The following is a 21,763-nucleotide window of genomic DNA, read 5'->3' as shown; positions in this document are numbered from 1 at the left end:
TCCCTCCCCAGGGAAACTTTCAAGTCGGGCTGACCACCCCGCCCCAGCCCGTCATAAAAACAACACACGCACACACACAAACGCACAAAAAATAAGCGACAGACGCCGTCAAAGGAGCGACCAAGTACCCGAGCACACGATAACAAAAATCTGCCAGCGACTACCCGAGGGGGATATGGTCCCGTACGGTCGCGGAGGGAGCACATTGGGCACTTTAGACATTTCCCCCCTGTGACACATGCCCCGGCTTCTGGAGCGGCGGGGAGTTTTGATTCGAGTTTGATGCCACCCCGGCGCTGCCCGGCGCCGTGGATGCTGGATGGCAAAAATAGCCCGCGCCTCGGCGTAGTCGGCGTGCCTCGGCGCGCCTCCAAGGGGAGGGACGGCGCGCGGCGTTACGTAAGCGCGGCTTGCTGGAGGAAATACTGCGGTCAACGAACTCCGCGCCGCGGCTCTATTTCGCGGAAAGGCGAAAGGGGAAGGGGCCGGGGCCACGCCGGGGCCGCGCCGGGTCCGGGGTTGCGCAACGTGGCCGGCGTGGCCGCGCACTCCACACCATCCCGTCAAGTCCCTGCACCGGTACCCGTTCCTGTCCAGCCCCCTCCCCGCGTTGTCGGAGGCCAGGACAGCCGGCCAGCAGTGAACTTGTTAGGTAATGCGCGAGGCCCCGCGGCCCCGCGGCCCCACCGCGCGGTGCGGCGTGCGGTACAGTGCTGCAAGGGTCGAAGACCCTCGCCTCGCCTGCCGCCACGGCGCTGCCTGCCGCCCGGCCGCCGCTCACCGCGCTACCGCACAGTGGGCCAGAAGACCGCTGGAGCGGCCGAAACACTAAACGCGTTTTGAGCTCCAGGGTCGCTGAATGGGACTCGAACCGAATGTGTGACCCCACCAATGAATTGTTCTCCGAACGAGGAATCCATTAGTGGGGTCACACGTTCGGTTCGAGTCCCATTCAGCAACTCAATACGCGCCTCCGCCGGTCCTCCGGCCCAGCTAGCCCCTCGTCTTCCGTCCAGGGTCCAGCGGCCACAATGCAGCGGGGGAGCGCAGCGCGGCGGCAGCCCCACCTGTCGCGGGTGCGATTCCTTTGCCGCGCTTCTACTTCGCTCAACCGCCCGATTCCCCGGCACAGGCTGTGAGTGGACAGAGACAGCGACGGAAACGGAGGAGACGATCCAACGGACCCACCTGCGTGCGCGCGCCTACCCGCGCACTAGTGGAGCACTCGAAGCGGCACGCCACCGCCGCCAGGCGCTTTTGGCAATTTTTTTTCGCGCCGTTTCCCCGCCGGGAACGGCCGGGAACAACGCGACGCTCGCGCGGGACGTGGTGGGGCGTGGCGGGGCGTGGCGGGGCGTGGCGGGGCGGCCAGGCGGGCAGTCATTCCGAGCGGTACAGTACTGCGTTACGTTAGTACAGTGGCCGTGTCGTTGACCCCGGCCCACGCCTTGTGCCTTGTGACGCGGTGTAGTGCACCGGCCAGGACGGCGGGGACGGCCGGGCCCGGATTGATGTTGCATCGCACTGCACTACCAATGCCACCAACGCCCCTTTCCCCTCCTCGGTCTCACTCCCTTCTCTTTTGCGCAGGCTCAAAATAACCGCCGATTAGTTGTTTTTTTTTCCTGTGTTTACACCGACGACGAGCGAGTCAGTAACCCCGCGGCGTTACATATTACATATTCAAGGCAGGTGAGGTCGCTCGAGAGCCGATGTGTGAGCCGTTTGACTGTATGAGAGCACGCGTACGCGGCAGTCGCTCGTGTGTGTGTGTGTGTGTGTGGGAGTGTGTGCGTGTGTGTGAGTGAGTATCGGTGACGTTGTCGAACGAAGCCAATGCCTGCGATGACTGTCGTATTGAAAGGTTCGCGGGGCGGGGGCCTCGCTCCATGAAGGCCCCCCGGCGGCGAGAGCGGCAGGCGCGGCAAGCCCTGGCGGCCTGGCGGCGGGTCGGTCATTGCACGGCACCATGGCGCCATGCAGTTCACGGCCTCGGCTGCATTTGCTCATTACAAAAGACATGCACCGTCAGCTGCAAGTGCATCAATGCAAGGTCAGAATGCATCGGTTCGGTGCCTTCGCCGCCGCGCCGCCACGCCGCACGGAGCATCGTTTACGAGGGACGCCTCAAAAGGCGCGCCGAGCCGGTAGCTGCTGCCTGCAGCGCGCAGCGCCAGTGGCAGTGCGAGTGGCCACCTCCGCGTCCGCGTTGCTCCGTTGCAGACCGCGCGGTTACTCGGGCCCGTAAACGGAACTCAAGTTCAGCTTGCGGGATGCTCGTGTATCTCTATCCCGAGACAAGAGCTCCCACAGCGCTGCGCAGTGGGGCAGAAGACCGGCGGGGCGATCAAAACTCCATACGCGTTTCGATAGCTACTACAGAGTCGGTTAATAGGACTCGAACCGAACGTGACCCCACTAATGGATTCCTCGTTCGGGGAGCAATCCATTGGTGGGGTCACACGTCCGGTTCGAGTCCCATTCAGCGACTCTGTAGCTCAAAACGCGTCCAGAGTTTTGGCCCGCCTCTACCTGACGTCTGACTATGCGCTGCACGCCAAACACAACACCCAAACAACAGTCTCTTGAACCGAGAAAATTTACTCGCAATAGGAAATTTAACTGAAACATTCAAGTAACTTCACTTCATGAAAATATACTACGTATCTCGCGGTACGAGAAAAAGCTCTCTTGGGTGAAGATTGAAATTTTGTTTCCGCTTCCGGCCGGTATGCTGCTCGTTTTGCATGCAGCTCCGTGCGGGGCCCCGACCGCCCTGCTCCGTGCTGACCAACAGGTACAGTGTCCGGTGCAGTCGGTGCACTGGAGCCACTGGACCAACGCGCATGCGCCGGCAATGGCCATCGGCAATGGCCATCGGACGGAGCGCGTCCGAGCCGCCCCGCCCACCGGGTTTGAACCGCGGCCCGCGGGGTCGGGGCGCAGCGACGCTACCCACTGCACCACGCCGCCACGCTGGGAAGTAAGGTCAGTGACGGCGGGCGGACGGACAGACGGACACTCTCAGGAGCGCACGCCACGCACGTTCGATCGGCAGCGCGGTGTCAGCCGCAAGTCAGCGACTCAGCACGTGCCGAGTCGAGTCAGCCCTCCCCGCTGACACGCTGACACTCGCAAGCGGCTCGGGCCCCGCGCCTTCAGGGTCGCCTCAGGAGTCATTCACACGGCGAGGCGCATCGTGCACCCATCACCACCACCACCAACATCGACACCAACGGGCTGTTCACCGAGGCCCCGGAGACGTCGTGGTCGTCGTGGTCGTCGTCAGGGAGCCGAGAAAGATCAAAATGGTTTTCCAGGCCGCCGCCTCGCGCGCTCCGGTGAAAGTAAAAAGTTTTCCTTTCGTTGGCGGCTGCCTGCCTGGCTGCCTGCCTGGCTGCCTGCTGCGTTCCTCGCGCGCCGTGCAGCGATCCGCTGATCCAGCCGCCGCCGTCCGCGGCCCCACGGCGGCACCACGGCGGCATGCAGCCGGGGCATCCTACTTGAGCCAATAGCTGAATGAATGGACGGAATGGAGGAGCGCGAGGACCGCGTGCATGGCGGGCAGCACACTGGCAGGCTGGCCGCGGGGGGCAACAGACCCAGGCAGACAGGCGACACAGGCGACAGGCAGGCAACAGACGGGCGACAGGTAGGCAACTAGCAGGCGACAGATAGTTAAAAGGCAGCAGGTGACAGATAGTTAAAAGGCAGCGGCAACAGATAGTTAAAAGGCAGCAGGTGACAGACAGGCAACGGACAGGTGACAGACTGTTGACAGTCCGGACTCATGGCAGCTGACAACGGGCCGACCGGTAGCAGCCAGGGCCAGGAGGCCGCGCGCCGGCCAGTCCGCCACAGACAACAGACTGGGCAACAGACAGAGACACAGACAACAGACTGGGCAACAGACAGAGACACAGACAGCAGACTGGGCAACAGACAGAGACACAGACAGCAGACTGGGCGACAGACAGCAAGCCCGCAGTCCCTGGGGACGGGCGCCGGCAGCGTGCCGAACGCCGAGGCCCAGGCCGCCCAGGGTGCGCCAGCGAGACAGTGGGCAGGGCAGAGTTGACCGACCTTTTATCATGCTCTGCCGGGGTTAATCCTTTGGGGCGGCGCTGCGGGCCGGAGAGGCGGCACTGCACTGCACGTGCCGATGCACGCGATGCACGCGATGCACACGCGGCGGCACGTCACTTGCCGCAGGCTTCACTTGCGTTGTCACTGTAATCCAGGGGGCCGGCGCTGCGTACAGGCGCCACGGGGGGGCCGGGGGGCGATCACTGCACTCATCACCACGATGCACTCTCCAGCTTCCAACCTTGCTTCCAGCCTCGCTTACACACACAACTCTTGAAGACTTTCGCGCCGGTTCTCTGCGCACGCGGCGCGCGCGACGGTGGCGCCAGGGTCGGGCGGTACTCGAACCACGCAGTCGGCGTGCGAGCACGTGCGTCTGTGTGAGTGTGTGTGTGTGTGTGTGTGCACAATGCGCTCGCCTCGCTCTGCGCCGCGTGTCGACTGCACGACTGCACCCGCGCGTGGCCAACGAGACACTGTCGGCGTACGGCCGGGCGAGCCCCTCCCCTCCCCTTTCACCGCTCGCCGCCCCACCGCACGCCGCCCCGCCCCGCCGCGCCGCGCCCCACCCCACCCCACCCCGCCCCGCCGCGCCCCGCCACAGCGCCGCCGTGGGAGGGGGAAGGGCGGCATAACGGCATATTGCCACTGACCTAGTGCCGACGCACGCTGCCGGGTGGGGCTATCACGGTGAAGGGGTGACTCAGGTGAAGCAGGGATGCAGGGTGACAGGCGGCGGCCCCGAGCGTGGCCCCGAGCGTGGCCAGAGGCTGCCCTCCACGGGGAAGACCAGCGGCCGCGCGCCAGACTACACACTCGTCCGCCGATACCCGATCGCCGCCGCCACCCGCACCGGCACGGCGGCGGAGAGCGGAGCGCGGAGCGTCGCCCTCGCCGTGGAGCACAACACGCAGAAGAAGGTCGCGGGCAGCGCATTCCAGAAGGCCGACTTGGAGTGTTTGATCTGCCTGGCTGCACCGCCAGCTCGCCAGCCCACCGGCCCGCCAGCCCGCCAACCAGCGAGCCAATATCCCTGGCGATGCAGCCAGGCGAGCAGGCCTTTCGCCTTCGGGCGTACAACAAACACGGGCTGGTCGGGCCTGGCCGGCCTGGCCAAGGCCTGGCCCTGACCGCGCCGCGCCTTGAGCCTCGACGTCGCGCCCACCAACAACACCAACGTGCTGCTGGGGACGGCTGCTAAGGACGGCAGGGCGACGGCAGGGCGACGGCAGGGCGACGGCAGGGCGACGGCAGGGCGACGGCAGGGCGACGGCAGGGCGACGGCAGGGCGACGGCAGGAGTCCTGTTTAGCGACTCTGGAGCTAAAAACGCGTTTAGAATTTGGGCCGCCTCCAGTGGTCTTCTGGCCCACTGTGCACCGTCGCTCTACCCACTGTGGACCGACGAGGGGCTGCAGGGCAGGTGTACTGCACACCTTCTGGGGGACTCGAACCAAGTGCATCATGGTGCAGCACTCCGTAGAAAGGGGTGACTTCGGAAAGCCGATTTCATGTTCCAAGTGACACTTTTCAGGCTTCGATGCTGCCTTGAAAGTACCAGCTGAGTCCTTGGTGCCATCGCGTTTGATTCGAGTCCCATACAACGCTTCAGGGCCGCAGAAGAGCTCCAGCGTCAGCTAGACTCCGCGCGCTGCGTCGCCCGCCGTTCGTCTCCATCGACACCCTGCTCGCGATAGGCCGGCGGACCGGCCGACCGCCGCCGCCGACATGACGGCCCTGCCGCCGATAGCGCGGCGCGGCATGATGCTCGCGGCGCCCGAAGCTTTCCGTAAATCTCGCTGTAAATCAGCGAGTGTGCCGCCGCCCGCACTCTGCGCTTCGGACCGGCTGCACTGGTCGCGCGGTCCCACTCGCACTCCTGGTGAGTCTCGTGTGGGCGAGAGAGAGAGAGAGCGACAGGGCTGCGCCTTGGCCGCCGCCCCCGCCAGACAATGGGGAGGACGACGCGGCACTCGCGGCGCGGCGGAGCAGCGCCAAGCAACGCCAAGACCGCCAAGAGCAACGACGCCACTGATGGATAGGTTATAAATTTTACGCGAAATGCACGCGGCTCGCTGGCGGCTCGCTGGCGGCGCGGCTGAGCGAGCGGTCGGGCCGTGGACGGGCAGAAGGTGAGTGGGCGGAGGAGCAGAAGGACGAGACAAAGAGGACGACGACGTCGGGGACGAAAAAAATAGGGGTGACGAGTACGTAGACGAGCATAAAGCGGAAAGGGGGGAGGGGGGCAGATGATGCAAAAGGGGGAAGGGCAACGCCATGGCAACGCCCTCATCAACCCCTTCCTCTGGTGTGCCGGCCGCCCCCTCCCCCCTCCTCCTCCTTCTTCTTCCTCTTCTTCCCGGCTCCCTTTGAGTCCGACGGGGCGCGGCGGCGGTCTTATCACAGCGCTGACCTACAATCCTAATCTCGGCGGCCAAGTCTTTTCGCCGCCACGCCGCGCCACGCCGCGACGACGGCGTTTATCAAGCGACGCCCTTCCCTCCGCCGAGTCCTCCTTCCCCCACTTGGCAAATCACACAAACACACACACACGCGCGCGCACACACACACACACGCACACATAAGAATAAAGATGGGAATGAATGGAGAGGGGGAGGGGGCGTCCCTACTGACGCATCGTCAGCAGCAACACGGTGCAGCAACTGGGTCACGCGACGCGCCGCACCACGCCACGCCGCGCCGCGCCGCGCGCGCGTGTGGCCAACACCGGGTCCGTCTCGTCCCGCCACACTCACCCGCACGGCGGGTTGCCTACCCTGGCTTCGTAAGGCGCTAGGCGCGCCGGCCAGAGGTGCCGGGGCGCGCGCGGGGTTCTGGGCGGGCACGTCCGCGTGGACTGCCGGCACGCATGCACGCACGCGCACGCACGCACGCAGCCTTGGCGAGGTCGGGCGGGCTTGGATAACTCACCTGCAAACAGAGAGGACAGGAGACGGTTAGGCAAACGCCGCCGAGCTGCGTTGCAGGCGTTGCAGTGTCGCTGCGCTGTGCACGGTAGCGACACTGCAACAGCCGCAGCCACGGCTCGGGTGGCGGCTAGGCTAGGCCGAGGCCAGGCTCTGCGACCGGCTGCCCGCCACTGCCCGGCCGGTGGAAAGTTTATTGACAAAAACAGAAGCCGACACATACGCGCGCCCCAGCGACGCCGGCCTGTGTGCACACTCACACACACATGCACATGCTCTCTCCCTCTCTCTCTCTCTCTCTCTCACACACACACACACACACACACACGGACGCACTCACGCACTCTCTCACACACACGGCGCAGCGCGGCGCAGCGCCCACGTCTTGTAATTGAGTTATTAGCCGCGCGGCACGAATCGCCCCGATCGGATCAATGCCCCGAGCAGAGGCTGATTCCGGACGGCGGTTTCGTCGCTCCGTCTCTCTTGCACGCGTAGATCGTCCCGCAGGGACACCAGAGGAAGCGAGAGAGAGCGCAATGAAACGCTGTGCGGAATCGCCGGGAATCGCCCTGCAAGCGCCTGCAACAGAGCGACTGTCCCACACTTGGCTCGCTTGGTGGGTCGACGACCCGGTAGGTGGCCGGCGTGCTTTGCAATGCCCATCCCAGCCGCGCCCGCCCCGCCCCGCCCCGCCCCGCCCCGCCCCGCCCCGCCCCGCCCCGGCCCGCGCGCCGCGGAGAGGGACTTTCACTGAGGATAGCGAGAGTGGATATTAGCGAGCTGGAGCTGCGCCCCGACGCGGCTCCGCGGCAACGTGCCGGCTTCCCGGCCGCATCCGCGTCCAGGCCGTCCAGGGTGCCGAACTTGCCGACCAGCAGTCGACTGATACCGAGGGCCGCCTTCGTCGCTCTGTCTCTCTCGCACCTACACTGAGAATGAATTGGTCACCACCATCACCCTTTGTGATGCAACTTCGTTGCCCAAATTGTGGTGACGAAAAATTCATCACCCGAAATTTGGTAACAGGCGTTTGGTTGCCCAAATTTGGGTAACGCCCTCGGCGACGCCGTGAGGTTCCCGATGACGTCCTTCCGGGGCCACCACGATGACCGGAGGCCTCAACGCCCCATTGGGTCATCGTGGTGGCCCCGGGAGATCGTCATCGGGGACCTCACGGCGTCGCCAACGACGTTACCCAAATTTGGGCGACGATTTTATGACTGCCCAAAATTTGGTCACCGCGGGCTCGTCACCCAAATTTGGGCAACGGCGCGTGCGTTACCCAATGAAAGGGCGATGGTGGTGACTCCTTCATTCACAGTGTATACAGGACGCCCCACGAGTGCGAGAGAGACAGAGCGACGCAGGCGGCCCTCGGAATCACTCGACAGGGCCAAGTGTAGGGCGCAGGTCCGCCGTTCGAGTCCGCCCCCGGCCACCCTCTCCGCGACCCTGGCCGCCCAACTTGGGGCTTGCTTGGGGCCGGGTGGACTGGCCAGTCTGCACGAGGAAATTGGCAGCCCGGCCGGCCAGGACGACGGGGCCGGCAGGACGAACCGGTGCGATCTGGGCGGCGCCGAGCACAAAGCACACAACGCGCCGGCCGCGGTGCTGAACAAGCAGCAGCCAGGTACGCGGAGGCGGCTAGAGGCGGCCGCGGAGTAGAGGGGGAGGCGCGGGCGAGGGGGAGGGGGAGGGGCGCTACACAGCCTCCAACACGGGGGCGACGACCGGCCAGCACGCCGCCTCGCGCACTCCGCGCCCCGCACTGCCTCCTCGGCCTCCTCGGTCCGCGAACAAAAGTGAACGGAAAAGAAAGTGCCCCTCCGAGTCTCTAGGGCCCGCCGACGGGCCGACGGGCCGACGGGCCGACGCCGTGCCATCCGAAGGCATCCGAAGGCAGCGGAGGAGGAAGAATCATCTGCAAACGCCAACCGCCCAACGCCCAACGCCAAACGCCCCGAGCGGCGAGGAGCGAGGCGTGGCGCCGCGCCAGCGTCAAGTTTGCCCATCACTTTGGACAAAATTTCACCGCCGCTCGAGGCGGCAAGGCACCTCCGCAGTGTGTGTACACTGTCATTCGTCTCGCAGTACTATTACGAAAAAAAAATTTTAAAAAATATTGTGATATGAGAATGCAATTCCCACGAATAATCATACCCTGCCGTTCAATCATTTATTCCCCGCAACAATATGCGATAACCAACCCTTAATATTTGCGACAAGATGCCTGAGAAATGCAAGTTTTTATTTCAAAGAACGCTCTCGGAACGAGCAATCCATTCATGGGGTCACACGTTAAGTTAGAGCCCCATCTAGCGGCTCTGGAGCTCAAAACGCGTCTAGTAGAGTTTTCGGCCGCCTGCACCAGTCTTCTGGCCCACTGTGCGGCCGTTGTCCGACCCGAACACCAGCTGCATGAATCGCCAAATTAAAAGCGCGTGTTCGCGGAGAGGCGCCCGTCAGGACCGTCAGGCGGCCACCGACCGGGCGCCGCGCCACGCCACGCCACGCCACGCCACGCGAGGGCCGGTCGGGTCCTTTTAATTGGAGAGGCAGGGAGGGGAGGGGGATTTGGATGGGGGGGGGGGGGCGCGCGCTGGCCAGTGAAAGTGTGACAATGAACGGCGAGTGAACCTCAGGTAGGTCGCTGCTGGGTGCGTGGGCGTGCTGGCCGCTCTGCATGGCGGGGCAGCGCGGGGCGGGGCGGGGCGGGGCGGTGTAGCGAGGACGTTCATCCCGTGCTCCAACGTCGCGGCCGGAAGTAGCGAGTCGGGGGGGGGGGGTGCATAGTGCCTCAGTGAACCAGGAACAGAAAATGAATCAGTTTCATTCAAAATATTTCAAATACATACGTGCGATTATTGTATCTCTCTCGATTTTCCTGCAGAATGATTGAAAATCCGAATTATGAATATCTTGGCATGTATACAGACGATACTGGGTGCGACTCCTCTTGATCAACTTTATCGATTTTTTGATTTAAAAATTAAAGTTGACACCTGTGCAGCCCAGTCTTGCTTGCGTTCAAAAATAAATGGCGACCCCCCCCCTTTCCCGTTCGCCCCTGCGATAGAGTTTCCGAAGTGCACCAGTTAATGTCACAGTGGTGTACCAATGCACACATTGCACCTCGACCACATCTCGGCACCCTGCTCGCTCCTCCTCCTTCAGGCCGCCGAGGCGTCCACCCTCTGCATCCGGCCGCTTTTACAGCCCTGCCGCACCGCGACACGCGACGCCCACGGCAGATCAATATATGCCCGCGGGACGACTGCGGGACTGCGGCGCGGCCGGCCGGTGCGGCTTGTTGCGAAGCCTCAAAGCCTTCAAAGCGCCCCCAAGCCTCCGAGCCTGTCAAAGTGCGCGCCGTGCGCGCGGTGCGCAGTCTGGAGTCTGCAGCGCGCGCCGGGCGCTGAGCGACGTTTCGTCATCGCATGGCAGGCTGGCAGGACTAGAGAGGCAGCAGGCTAGAGAGGCAGAGCCACGGCAGCGGCGGCGCAGCGTGCAGCTTTACGGCTGGACTAGCTCCGCGCACTTTAACGACTGCAACACGCGGGCGGGTGGGCAGGCAGGCGGGCGGGCGGGAAGGGGTTGAGGACCTCTCTGTCCTCTTTCTCCTTTCTTCCCGCACCACTCTCCAGCACGGCAGTCACTGACGAGGCGAGGCGGTCATTTCCGCGTTCTGCCGGAAACGAGCATGCGACGCGGAACGTACTAGTTTGTCTCGCGGGGAAAAAGGGCAGCGTTTCGTGTGCGAGTGCACGTAGCAGAGTGCGGAGCATGCAAGAAGGAGGCAAAAAGGGGAACGCCCCTCCTGGTAGTTGAACCCTCGCCGGCCTGGCTGGGACGGAGGAAGAAGAGCGCCCTCGTGAGCTCCGCATCAAGCCGGGCGAGGGGGTAAACACTCCGGTGAACCTTGTACAGACTACTCCCTATTACGGGGTATTACACTTGTATTACGCATGTATTACGCCTCAATTTCATTGAAAATTGACATTTTTTTATACTTTTGGTCCCAAAATGTATTACTATTACGCGTATTACGGCGTAATACCCGACTTTTATCACGTAAAAAAAGAATTTGTTGTGACAACGAAAATGTATGTTGATTTTGGGATAGCTAAAAAAAGTTTTTGGGCGTACTACCAATTTGTTGTCAGAACGAACATTTCGTTCTGACAACGAACTATATCGTCAGGAGTACTAAACACAATAAAAATGAATGTTTGTACTCCTAACGAATAATTTGTCGTGAGAGCAAAGTGTTCGTTCTCACAACAAATTTATAGTACGTCTAACAACTTTTTTTTTGCTATCCCAAAATCAACATACATTTTCGTTGTCACAACAAATTATTTTTTTCCGTGATGTACAGGGTATTACGCGAGTGTTTACCCCCTCGAAGCCGGGCCATTGGAGGGCAGCCCGCGCAAGAGCAGTGTCCTGGTTCTGAAGTTCGAATCCACAGCCGATAGCGGCAAAGGGCCTTTTCTCCCCGTCATACAACTTCCAACTCGCGGCCGGGGCCGGAGCCGGGGCCGGGGCCGGGGGCGGGCCCGCCCTTGGCGCCCCGGACCCGAATCTCGATCTCGGCCGCCGAACACGTCAACACGTCCTTGGCGGGCCTGGGGCCTGGGGCCTGGACAGGGCCAAGTTCAGCGCACGCGTCGTTTCGTCACAGGACCCGGAAGACTGTACGACGGCGTGGCCCGGCGCGGCGGACTGGGTCGCCCGACGCACGTGTAGCGACCAAGCGGGGCGGGGCGGGGCGGGGCGGGGCGGGGCGGGGCGGGGCGCAGCTCGAAACGCAAATAAACAGCGCCTCCGCCGCGTCTGGCCGCTTAGCGCGCCAAAATTTGGGGCACCGCTGCCCTGCCGCCGCCGCGGGAAGCAGCGAGCAGTGGCGCGGGGGAGGGAAGGGGGCGCTTCTGAACGACGCGGTCGACGACGTCGTCAAGGCGTCCCTTGGCCGGCACGACGCGCAGGGCACCCCCTGGCGGCGGGCGGGAAAGTCAACTTGATTTTCCTAGTGAAAACGATGGCGGCCGATGGCGGCTCGGCGATGGCTTGGCTGCGCGGTCGCTTATCGTGCAGATTAGAGAGGCAAACACGCAGCTTGCAATGCCAGGCCGCCACGCCAGGCCGCCAGCCTCGCGTCCCTTGATAAACCATGTGGGTCAAGAATAAAGTCTGCTCCCTTTCTCTCCTCATCGACCGCGAATGCAGCCGGTGCAGCCAGTGCAGGCGGTGCAAGCCACGCACACTGCGCGCTGACGGGCAGGCTTCCCTCGTCTTCCCTTTTGGCCAGGGCGCCGCGCGGTCGCTCACCTCGCGGGGCGGGGCGGGGCGGGGCGGGGCGGGGCAGGGCGGCCTGCTGCTGGCGTGTGGAGGTTTTATAACGGGAAGCTCCGCCAAGCCCCGCCACGCCCCCGTCTCGACCAGCCCCAAGCACTATGTGACGCAACTAGTGGCTCAGCAGCACACCAAGTGCACCGCGGCGTACTACGCGGCCGCCGCCGGGGTCGCAGAGCCGCAGCAAGCAGGCAGTCGTCCGGCGCCCGGGCGGCGGTCCTCTCTTCACTCCGAGGGCGCAGTGCGACGCTTGCAGTGTGTACGTTTGTGTGTGAGAGTGAGTGTGTGTGAGTGAGTGAGTGTTGTTGTAAATCCCCCATGGCGACGCGGGCCCCGCTGACCCCTTTTCCGTCACTGCGCTGCCGCTGGCTGCCGCTGCCGTCACGACGGGGGCCTCGACGACGGGAGCCTCGGCGGGGGATCGGCCGCGCCGCGATACCATGCAAAATGTATCGAGGCAGCAACAAGACGACGATGCCTTGCAGCGCCTTGCCTCTCCTTGCAGCGCCTTGCACACGACGCCAGCGACGGGCGGGCCGCGTGCCGGCGGGAGGGGTGGGGTGGGGTGGGGTGGGGTGGGAGGGCCGCGAGGTCTTTGGCCGGGCACCTGCCCTAGTTGCGCTCTTCCTGGTGCAGCGCCTCCCCGCCCCGCCACCCCGCCTCGCCCCGCCACCACGCCGCGCGGGCCGCGGGCCGCGGGGAAGGCTACGGCCGGCGCGTTGCGTCACGGCGACGCAGGCAATGGCAGTGACCAGGCTAACTGGCTGTCTCCGCCGACGGACCGCGCCGCCAAGGGTTGCCTTTTGCCTACTGCCTTCTTGCGCGTGTGCCGCGTCCACAGTGCCACCGCGCCTCGCACCGGGCCGATGTGGATCCGGAAATGGCGGAGAGCGAGGACGATCTCGGGCGGACGGACGAACGGGCGGACGGCGCGGCGCGGCGTCCCGCACCCTTTTCGCCTCCCTCCTCCCCGCCGAGCGCAGCCCAGTCGCAGCCCGCGCAGCCTGCCGGCCGGCCGGCCTGCCTGTCCGCTAGCGGCCGTCGACCCCGAGTGCCCCGCCGTACCTGGCCGTCTAGCCGCGCGGATGCTGCGCCAGGTTAGGTTAGGCTGCGTCGATCAAGAGGAGCCTCGCTTTCTCCATTGTGCCGCGGCATTGCGCTGCAGGCGGCAAGAGAGAGGGAGAGAGAGACAGAGAGACAGAGACAGATGGAAAGCAGCAGAGGCTCTTCCAAGTGGACACGCTGCTCGTTGTCGACGTTGTCTTGGGTGTCCTGGTCCTGGTGGCGTGGCGGCCCCTACGGGCCTACGAGCCCCTATCCGTCAACTTGCCGACGCCGCAGCCGCCGCCGCCCCGGCGTTCACCTCAACTTGCAAACTTGAAACGGGCGGCGGGATGCGTCGCGCGAGGGGTGGGGGAGCGGCGGGGGAGCCCCAGTAGGCAGTCATTGAACCGGGAAGGGAAGCGTGTACAGCAGTCGCTGCACCAGGCCGCCAGCCCCTCCTCTCCGTCTACCCCCTCTAGGAAGCCTGATAGCTGCAGATCACAGCGCTGCTGCAGCTCTCTATGATGTAACTTGACCGAGTGGCGAAAAGCAGAGGGAGTGGAAGGAGGAGGGAGGTTTGCAGAGTTTCGGAGATTTCAGCGGGGACGAGAGACGGGGGTTGGGGGGGGGGGGAGAGGGTCGGGAAGGAACAGGCTCGTCTATTCGACAGCACGCCCGTGGCACGGCACGGCACGGCTGCTGCAGCCCGATGCACTTTTGCAACCCGCGCCGCCACCGCCGCACACTTTTGCATCACGCGGTGCATATTTATGAATTGGGGCCCTCGCTTCCCCATCCCCGCGCCTCACCTGCAGCGCGCCGCAGCGCATGCGACTCCCGCGCCTCCACCGCCCCGGCGCCCCGGCCATTAGCAAAGACCGTATCGGGCCGGGCGTGCCCCGGGACCGTCGGCGGACCGTCAGTACCGTCAGGCATCAAGACCGTCAGGACCGTCGGGACCGTACGGGCCGTCAGGATGTTACTGCACTTCAAAAAGTGCATTTTTCACACATTTAACGCGCAGTTAAAAGCGACCACACAGAACGAACTTCAACAACATTTTCCCCACCCCTCCCCGTCTTAAGCGTGACGCCGCGGGGCCCAGGTGGTCTTGCTTTGCAGCGCGCGGCGCGGCGGCGAGGCGGCCCTTCAGGGACCACGCCGTGCCGCGCCTCCGCGGAGCTCCGGCATGTTCGGCCGTTGACTCCAATCAGCCGCGGCGTCACCCCCGGACCGCATCGAGTATCAATCATTTTTAACCACCGCCAAGTCAGGCCCAGCAGGACCACCGCCGCGACGGCCAAAGGCGGCCAAAGGGCGCTGCGCTGTGCGGCGGGGCACGCGTGCCGGGCACGGCCATGCTATCCATCACGCTGACGGAGCGGCACGCCGAACGCCGACGACGGCGTCCTTATCTCCCCGGCAGTCCGCCTTCTGGCCGCCTTCCCTGGCTGCACTCCGGCCGCTCGCAGGACAACGGCGCTGGACAACAGACAGTGGGAAGCCGCCTCGCCTCGGCACAGTGCGCCAGGGCAGCAGACCGACGCAGGCGGCCAACGAGCCCTGCGGCCCTGCGGCCCTGCCGCCCTGCCGCCCTGCCAGCCCTAGGCCGGGCATGGCGCCTGGCGGGTACGCCGTCCCGGATGCAGCCCTGTCGGCGGGACTGCCTACCCGCCAGGCGCCCCGGTCCACCCCCGAAAAGACGATTTTCGGCCATTTTCCTAGGACTGTGGGGGCTGGAAACAGAATCTGAAAGACAGAGAGAAAATATTGGCGAGTCTCACCGTGCGCCGCCGACTTGGCGAAGAGAATCCTGTGCCGCGGCACGAGCGTGGACAGCAACTCCATGACGGGGATCACGTCACTGCCGCCACGCGTCGCCACGCGTCGTCACGCGGAACCGAACCAGCAACCAGCGCGCGTCTCTGGCAAAGTGCAGCCCACGCCGCGCCACGCCGCGCCACGCCAGTCACCGCTCTACCACATTGCCCTTTCGCTTAACGGCTTGTAAAATAAAGGCACTCGACGAGTCGCGCGAATCCTGGAGAGGGAGGTGGAGGGGGAGGGGAGGGGGGGAGGGGGAGGTCACTGCGTGTTATGGCGGCGGTCAAAACGAGGCGCCGGGGGAGCCGAGAGGTGGAGGGGGAGGGGAGAGGGGGAGGCAGCTGCAGACCGCACAGCCGAAAACGGAAAGACGGGAAAGACAGCGATTCAAAACATCAGAAACGGAGACGTCTCAAACTCTTCCTGCACCCCGCTCAATCGAGAGGGGGGTGTTGGAGAGAGGGGGGGGGGAGGTAGAGGGGAGGGGGGGAGGAGGTCACCCTAAAGCACCGCACGCACGCCAACGCGGGGCCGGGCGCCGCGCGCTACGCCACCAAGGCTCTGCTCGGCCTGCTAGCACTGCTGCAGACGCACGCTGCGCGCTTCGCTCCGCGGGGGTGGCTTCGGCTTCCCACCCTTTCGGCAGCAGGCGGTAAACTGCCGGTCCTGGCTGCGCCCCCTGCGGGGTCCTCCGGGGTTGGCCGCCCCGCGCCGCCCCGCGCCGCCCCGCGCCGTCCCGTGGGGCCCTCTGCAGGGGCTCAGGCACTCTGCTGCGCGCGCTTTTCGGGGGCCTCGGCATGGCGGTGGCATGGCGGCAGTGCGCGCTGCGGTCCCGAAGGGTGGCGAAGAGTGTTGCGGTGGCGGTGGGGGCAACACCCCCCGAGGACCGTGCCCGCAGGGGGCACTTCCGCGTTCCAGAAGCCGCCTAGCAGGCGGACCGACAGACCGGCAGACGGACGGACAAACACAAAAACGAGTCGCCCTTTGCGTACCGCCCCGCCCCGCCCCGCCCCGCCCCGCGTGCCCCACTTCTGAGGGGGTCGCTGACCGGCGGTGCACGGGGCTGCACGCCAATGCCGCCTCGCGTGGCCGCGCGGCGCACGCCCCTGCGGCACGCCCCGCCCCTGCGCGTGACTCACGTGACTACGCGGTGGGACCGGCCGGGCCGCGAGTTCAATCCTCGCTCCCGCGGTGCCCCGCCTCCCCCTCCCCCTTCACCCGCGAGCTCCTTCATCTGGAATCGTCTACTGTTTGCTCCTCCGCCGTGTTGACCCGGAAGCCAGCAGCGCCTCGTCCTGCCTTGTGTCCGTCCCCCCCCCCCCTCCCCCTTTCCCCTCCTCGGCCGTGGCGGCGCTCCGGGAGTGAGCGGACCGGGCTGGAAAAGAAAGAGGCAACAGGGAAGTGCGTGCGAGCAAGCGACCCCCGGCGTGGGCGGGGCGGGGCGTGGTGGGGCGCGAGGCGAGGGTGAACGCCCTCGGTAATCGATAGGCTGGTCCCCGCTGGTCCCCGCCCGGCCGCCGCGGTACCTGCCGAGCCGCTCCAGGCCTGGTACGCGGTGCGCGGTACGCCCCGGGGGCCCCGAGGGTACCGGCCCATCACGTCATGCCTGCCGCGCCCCGCGACGCCCCGCGACGCCCCGTCGGGGGTCACGAACTTAACGATTCGGTTTAGGGCGGCGTCTCGGCCCATCCTCGGCAGGGGCGTTGCACGGACGCCTCGCATAAACTTGCTTTCAAAACGCCGTCTCTGACTGGGCTGTCCCCGACTGACCCTCGCTGACTCGCGGCGCTCCCCCACCCCCTTTTTTCCATTTTCGAGATAAGGCGCCCGGCACCCTAAAGTTGCCGCGCGGCTCGGCTTGGTGGTTTTGGTGTTTTGTACTCGCCCCCCTTCATTATCTAGCGAAAAAATAGGGTCGTCCGACATCGAATTTTGTGCTTGCGGAGCTCAGGACAAGAGATCTTTGTTCCTAGGAGCCATCGTGCTGTGAGAGAGGCAAGCCACCTGCACCGCTCGCCACGGACAGGGACAGGGCAAGGCAGGGCACCACTCGGCCGAGCAGAAGGGCCGACAGCGACGCTCGGCCGAAGCGGCAGTGCACAGCAGAGCCCTGGCGCTCCTGGAGCACGCAACGCCGGGCAACCGCCAGGCAACAGCCCCCACCCCCACTCACGCCATGTAGGACTCCCCCGGACTCCCCGCTGGCCCTGTGGAAGAAGGGCCCAAGGGCCCAGCGGCCCGACCGCCACCCTCTTCGGGGTCAATGTCTGGGCCTGCACTGCACAGTGTGCACACCGCCAGGTTGCTTTCGACACATCGCGCTGGACGCGGCCCTTGTGGGGCGGCCCCAGCATGGCGCATCCTGTCCCATGCTCCATTTTGGCCCATCCTATCGCATCCTTCCCCGGCCCTGGCCGCCAGGCGGCGAGTCCTAGGAAGGCCAGCGCGGCCCGCCAACTCCGCCACGCGATCAACAACCACCCCGCGGTGGCCGAGGTCACTTCCTGGTTCAACAACAGGGCCAACCCGACAGGGCGAGGCGTGCCATCAATTTCAACTTCAACTTGGTCGAGTCATTTCCACGCGGCAGCCAGGCAGCCCCATGACGACACAGCCGGCCGCGGTCTGACGCGCCGTTTGAAGAAAAGTGCGCGGGCGGCGTGGCGGCGTGGCGGGGTGGGGCCTCTCGGGGTTGTCGGCCTCCTGCACGCCGCACGCCCCCACACGCCTCGCTGCGACACGCTCTGAGATGACGCAAAGTCACCGCATGCCAGCAATGCCAGCGCCCACAGTGTAAGCGCGACCCCTCCGCGGCGCGCCGCCAGCGACCGTCAGCGACCCGCCAGACCATCTTGGCCGCTCATTCCGTTTTTGTTTTCAGCTGGCTGACGAGGTGCCCGCCGCGTCGCCGAACCCGAACGCCTCGCGCGGATCGGGTCCGTCCACCCTGCCGCGGCGCTACCCCCCACGGGGTCCTTCGGGACTCGGCGACCCGGGAAGGGAGGCTGGAAGAGCGGCGAGAAGTTTAATTCGGTGGCCCCAGACCCCAGGGCCCCAGACCCCAGGGCCCCAGGATCCAAGACAAGACCCTTCAGCCTCTCGCCGCTAATTACTTTAATCAGCGCGGAATACCGCCTCGCCTCCAACGAGGCCTCGAACCTTCCGCGTCGCTCCGACGGCCACATGCACGGCAGGGGCGGGCAGGGCGCCCCCTCGTCCGCTCCGCTCGTCGTCGGCGGGGTGAATGGGCACGGGCGGGGCGCATGCGCGCGGCCAGAGCGGAGCGCGGAGCGCGCAGCCAACCACCTAGCGGCGCGGCGCGGCGCGGCCGAGCCCTGCTCCGAGCCCTGCGCTTCGCCGCTTCGCCCTGCGCCGTCAGACTGCCGTGTTTACGTGTGGGGTCGTCGAACCGCCGCCGCGTCGCCATGGCGACAGCCCCGCAACACCAGCGACCAGCGCCGCGCCGCGCCAACGCCAGGGGGCGCCACCTGCAGCGGCCCGCAGCACCCCAAGTCCGAGTCCCCGACCGCCCCGACCCGAGCGCCGCGCCGCCGCGCCGCCGCGCCACTGCTCCAGCCCGAGACGGACGTCCGTCCGATTCTTTGCGAGGGTTGCGAGGGTCCGGGTTCGGCCTGACAGGGACCGAGCAGGAGGACGGTGTGCTCACCGCCGGGTTTTGGTCATTGGCTAACAAAGAACCGGGTTCGATCCACGCCGCCGTCAGCGGGTTTGACCTGGTTCGGGCCGCGCAGTGAAATCCTCCCCTTCCTCTCCCCACCATTTAGCGCCCTCCTGGTTCCCTTCTTCCACTTCCGGTCGGGAGAACCGGAAGTGGCGCGCGGCGCCGAGCGCGATCGATAGCCGAAAGGGGTGTGGATGCTCGGATGCTGCGAGGGAGGGCGACCTTGAGGGAGGGGTGGGGGAGCGCACACCAGCGCACCCAAGGTGAACGACCTCCGTGCCGAGGTCAAAGGGGTGCCGGCTGCTTCCCGTGCGGACACACTGGACTAGACCAAGAGCACATGGCCATCATCATCCTACAGTGCCTCGGCATGTCCCCACGACGGCGCGGGCAGCACGGGCAGCGCCTTCCCTTCAACGCCAAACCTCCAAACCTCCACCCAAGCCTCCACCACACCCCGCCAGCTGCCCTTCCGCGTGGAGGGGCAGTCCACGCCAAGTTTCCGGGGGGCGCGCGCCCCACCACGCCCCCACCGCACCGCGCCCCGCCTCGCCACTCCGGCCGCCGCGCCCGCCCCGCCGCCCCGCGACGCCACCCTTCGCCCCCGGCGCTCTAAGGTCAATGGCCGAGGCTCCCCGCCGCACGGCCCGCACCCCCCTGACACAGATACCGCCACCCCTCGCACCCTCGCCGCTATCGAGCCGCGGCACCGCCAGCACGGCCAGCACGGCCAGCAACAACACGGATCGTGGCACGGCGGCACGGCGGCACGGCCAGGCATGGCGGCAAAACACTTCCAGGCTGCTCGCTGCTCGCGCGGCGCGGAGAAAAGCCGCTCGCCTCCGAGGCTCCAATCGGCGACTCCACGCCGGTCGCCCACAAACGCACGGCCAGTGGGCCAGAAGACCGGCGGATGCGGTCAAAATCCCGGAAGCGTTTTGAGCTCTCCAGAATCACATGGGACTCGAACCGAGCGTGTGACCCCACCAATGGATTGCTCCTCGAAAGAGGAATCCATTGATGGGGTCACACGTTCGGTTCAAGTCCTGCTTAGCGACTCTGGGACTCAAAACGCGTCGAGAGTTTTGGCCGCCGCCGGCGCAGACGAGCCAGGTTGGCCTCACCCCGGCCGACCCCGGCCCTGCAGGTATCCGCCGTCCGTCTCACCAAACGGTGGCGGCGGGCTGATCGGAATGACATTGCCCGAGTCAACGCCCTTGTCCTTTGAGGAAGGGACCGCCGGGCCGGGACCGCGCCACTGCCGGGACGGGGCGGGCGAAGGGCCCGAGGGGCCCGAAGGGCTCGAAAGGGCCGCGTGTCTTTTTACGGCGCCCCGGCCCCTCCCCCTTCGGCCCCTTCGCCGCGTGCAGAGGCGGGGCAGGCGGGGCAGGCGGGGCGGGGCGGGCGGCAGGGCTGGCCTACTGAGTGCGCTGCACTTCCCGGTGCACTGCACTGCACTGGTGGCGTAACGCCGCTGCACTCGCTGCACTTTCTCTTGGATTATGCAGCCTGCCTCGCGCCTCGCGCCGCTTTTGCCTTCCCTTCCGGCCCTCGCGGTCTCGCTCGCGGTCTGGCTCGCGGTATTGACCGGGTCGCGGCGCGGCGCCATCAAAGCCACGCGTCAAAACAGCCAAAACGCGTCAGGAAAGCCCGGGAACCGCGCGCGGAACCCAACAAGCCCGAACGCGATTTGGATGCAAAGTTCGAAATTTCGACACGATGTGGGTACTTTTCTCCATTTCGATGAGGCGGACTGCGGACTGGCAGTTGAACAGTTCGTTGGTGAGCTTCATGACGGCCCGAACTGGCACGGTGGTGAAAACATTAAATTGGCTCAAATTTTGAGTTTTTGTCTCAGCCAACGCTGTTACTTATTCAGAAAGTTTTCGTTTCCGAAATCCTGATTTCATTCTACTGCGCCGATTTTTGACGTTCTGTGTCTAACTTTACAGACGTTACAAAATCCTTTCCCCTTCCTCATGAAGTTCGATGAAACGCAGAATGTGGGCAAAAAAAAGGCGTTTTGCAGTGTGCCGCTCGGCACGTCCCGGACGTGCACTGGAGACTGGTTCGGAAGAGCCGTTTTGTCGCCCTGCCCTCGTCGCACCCATCGGGCAGTGCGACACGCAGAGAGCGACAGAAGCACCCGTTCGGAAACGGACCCCACTGGGATGCATGGGATGCGTGGCAGAGCTTTGCAGCTGCGTGTCTGCATCGCACATAGGCGTCACGTGTTCGCCCAGAAGCCGCGCGCCAAACCGGCCATTTCGCGTTTCCCCTTGTCTCTCGGGCGAGCGTGGCTAGGACAGGCTAGGATAGGCCGCGCTCGTCGGGCCGTCGAGCCGCGCAGTGCCGCGCCGCGCTGCACTGACCCACAAAGGGTTCACTGACACGAGGCTCATCGCTTCCTGGAGCGCGGTGGCCTGGCGGTGGCCTGGCGGTGGTGGCGGTGCAGCTGCAGCCCGCCCCGCCGCGCTGCCTCGGACACTCGCTCCCTCGGACCTTTGGGGCCGAAGCCGCGAAGCCGCGAAGCCCAAGGCGGCCGCGGAGGAGGGAGGCGAGGCGTTGCATCACAGCCACTTGGCCGAAAAACGCCGCGCACCAGCTCGACGACGGCGCACCGGTACGTCGACCCACCACCAGGACGACGACGATGCACCAGGCCGATGGCGCACCCGGCCGATGGCGCACCGGGCCGATGGCGCACCGGGCCGATGGCGCACCAGGCCGATGGCGCACCGGGCCGATGGCGCACCGGGCCGGCACACCGGCACGCTGGGCCGGAAGGACTCGTCAGCGCAGAGCACAGTGGTCATTCAGTGAGGTGGGGTCAGCCTCCGGCC

General features: G+C 65.4%; 1 protein-coding gene across 1 annotated transcript in view; it reads right to left on the bottom strand.

Annotated features, from left to right (window-relative positions):
• LOC117641350 (hormone receptor 4) overlaps window positions 1–21,763 on the bottom strand; it is an 82,015-nt gene that overhangs the window by 32,684 nt on the left and 27,568 nt on the right. The gene's annotated exons all lie outside the window — the stretch shown is intronic.

This window comes from Thrips palmi, unplaced genomic scaffold (assembly GCF_012932325.1).
Source record: "Thrips palmi isolate BJ-2018 unplaced genomic scaffold, TpBJ-2018v1 HiC_scaffold_15, whole genome shotgun sequence".
Taxonomy (NCBI): domain Eukaryota; kingdom Metazoa; phylum Arthropoda; class Insecta; order Thysanoptera; family Thripidae; genus Thrips; species Thrips palmi.
This window is presented reverse-complemented; position numbering and strand designations above follow the sequence as displayed.